Raw genomic sequence first — 3,217 nt, 5'->3', positions numbered from 1 at the left:
AATTTGTCTCTTGTATAGAATTATTATATTTCAATTAGGTTTCAAAAACAATTGTATAGGCAACTGTGTCATATTGGGTTAAACAATCGAAAAATATGTTCACGTTTCTGTCAAAGCAGCTAAATTGCCTAAATATCAGCCTTAAAGCTGATACAGGGGAGATAATTGATGACATCTGTGCGGTATTTTTCTCTCCCAGAATGCCTCATTCAAGATGGCTGACAAAGGGGGCAGCCATCTTGAATGAGGCATTCTTGGAGAGAAGAATACCCCACAGATATCATCAATTCTCTCCCCTGTATCAGCTTTAAGGCTGATATTTAGGCATGTGAGTATGACAGACGAGGTAAAGTTAATCCAAATCCCAGAAAACCTGTAAATATAATGTATGGATCAAAACCACTCCTTTGTTTTAAATATTGGGGATAAATTTGTACCTATGGTATAGTAAGAAAGGATATACAGGTGTTTTAGATTTATATCTAGACAAACTAATTGTGAAGATGTAAAGGATGAAATTTAAAAAAAAATTCTGTGTATACTTTTGTTTTTTCATATTTTTTTTCTTGCTTCAGTTTTTCCAACACAAAATTTGCAAGTTTCACGATATATTCTTACTATTTTTTGTTCATTTCTTTGCATATTTTCAAAATTTGTTTCACATAAAAAGCTAAATAGTGGGAAACAAACATGTTAAAATAGCATGTAAGCATGTTAAAATAGCATGTTAGCATGGTAAAACAGCAAATCAGCATGTTAAATAAGCATGTTAAAATGTTAAATTTGCATGTTATCATGTTAAATTAGCATGTTAGTATGCTAAAAACAGCAAACCAGCATGTTAAATTAGCATGTTAGCAAGCTAAAACAGCAAATCAGCATCTTAACAATAACATGTTAGCATGTTAAAACAGCAAATCAGCATGTTAAATTAGCATGTTAACATGCATGTTAGCATGTTAAATTAGCATGTTAGCATGTTAAAACAGCAAATCAGCATGTTTAAATTAGCAGACAAAATCATACAAATTCATGACAAAACATGACAAAAATATGACAAAACATGACAAAAATGACAAAATCATGACAAAACATGACAAATTCATGACAAAATCATGACAAAAATCATGACCAAAATGACAAAATCATGACAACACATGAAAAAATCATGGCAAAACATGACAAAATCATGAAAAAAAATGCCAAAACATGACAAAATCATGACCAAAAAATGACCAAATCATGACAAAACATGACAAAACATGAAAAAAAACATGACAAAAATATGACAAAACATGACAAAATCATGACAAAAATGACAAAATCATGACCAAAAATGACCAAATCATGACAAAACATGACAAAATCATGACCAAAAATGACAAAACAGGACAAAATCATGACAAAATAAAGACAAAACATGACAAAACATGACAAAATCATGACAAAACATGACAAAATCATGAGAAAATGACCAAATCATGACAAAACATGACAAAAAATGACAAAACAGGACAAAACATAACAAAATCAGGAAAAAAATGCAAAAACATGACAAAAATGCCATAACATGACAAAAGCATGACAAAGCATGACAAAAATGACAAAAATGACAAAACATGACAAAATCATGAAAATCATGACAAAAATGTCAAAATCATGACAAATTCATGACAAAAATCATGACAAAAATGACCAAATCATGACAAAACATGACAAAAAATGACAAAACAGGACAAAACATGACAAAATCATGAAAAAAAAAGGGGGCAGCCATCTTGAATGAGGCATTCTTGGAGAGAAGAATACCCCACAGATGTCATCAATTCTCTCCCCTGTATCAGCTTTAAGGCTGATATTTAGGCATGTGAGTATGACAGACGAGGTAAAGTTAATCCAAATCCCAGAAAACCTGTAAATATAATGTATGTATCAAAACCACTCCTTTGTTTTAAATATTGGGGATAAATTTGTACCTATGGTATAGTAAGAAAGGATATACAGGTGTTTTAGATTTATATCTAGACAAACTAATTGTGAAGATGTAAAGGATGAAATTTAAAAAAAAATTCTGTGTATACTTTTGTTTTTTCATATTTTTTTTCTTGCTTCAGTTTTTCCAACACAAAATTTGCAAGTTTCACGATATATTCTTACTATTTTTTGTTCATTTCTTTGCATATTTTCAAAATTTGTTTCACATAAAAAGCTAAATAGTGGGAAACAAACATGTTAAAATAGCATGTAAGCATGTTAAAATAGCATGTTAGCATGGTAAAACAGCAAATCAGCATGTTAAATAAGCATGTTAAAATGTTAAATTTTCATGTTATCATGTTAAATTAGCATGTTAGTATGCTAAAAACAGCAAACCAGCATGTTAAATTAGCATGTTAGCAAGCTAAAACAGCAAATCAGCATCTTAACAATAACATGTTAGCATGTTAAAACAGCAAATCAGCATGTTAAATTAGCATGTTAACATGCATGTTAGCATGTTAAATTAGCATGTTAGCATGTTAAAACAGCAAATCAGCATGTCTAAATTAGCAGACAAAATCATACAAATTCATGACAAAACATGACAAAAAAACATGACAAAAATATGACAAAACATGACAAAAATGACAAAATCATGACAAAACATGACAAATTCATGACAAAATCATGACAAAAATCATGACCAAAATGACACAATCATGACAACACATGAAAAAATCATGGCAAAACATGACAAAATCATGAAAAAAAATGACAAAACATGACAAAATCATGACCAAAAAATGACCAAATCATGACAAAACATGACAAAACATGACAAAAAACATGACAAAAATATGACAAAACATGACAAAATCATGACAAAAATGACAAAATCATGACCAAAAATGACCAAATCATGACAAAACATGACAAAATCATGACCAAAAATGACAAAACAGGACAAAATCATGACAAAATAAAGACAAAACATGACAAAACATTACAAAATCATGACAAAACATGACAAAATCATGAGAAAATGACCAAATCATGACAAAACATGACAAAACATGACAAAACAGGACAAAACATAACAAAATCAGGAAAAAAATGCAAAAACATGACAAAAATGCCATAACATGACAAAAGCATGACAAAGCATGACAAAAATGACAAAAATGACAAAACATGACAAAATCATGAAAATCATGACAAAAATGTCAAAATCATGACA

Source organism: Pecten maximus, chromosome 13 (genome assembly GCF_902652985.1).
Source record: "Pecten maximus chromosome 13, xPecMax1.1, whole genome shotgun sequence".
Classification (NCBI taxonomy): Eukaryota; Metazoa; Mollusca; class Bivalvia; order Pectinida; family Pectinidae; genus Pecten; species Pecten maximus.
The sequence above is the reverse complement of the archived record's forward strand: the minus strand, read 5'-3'. Positions refer to the sequence as shown.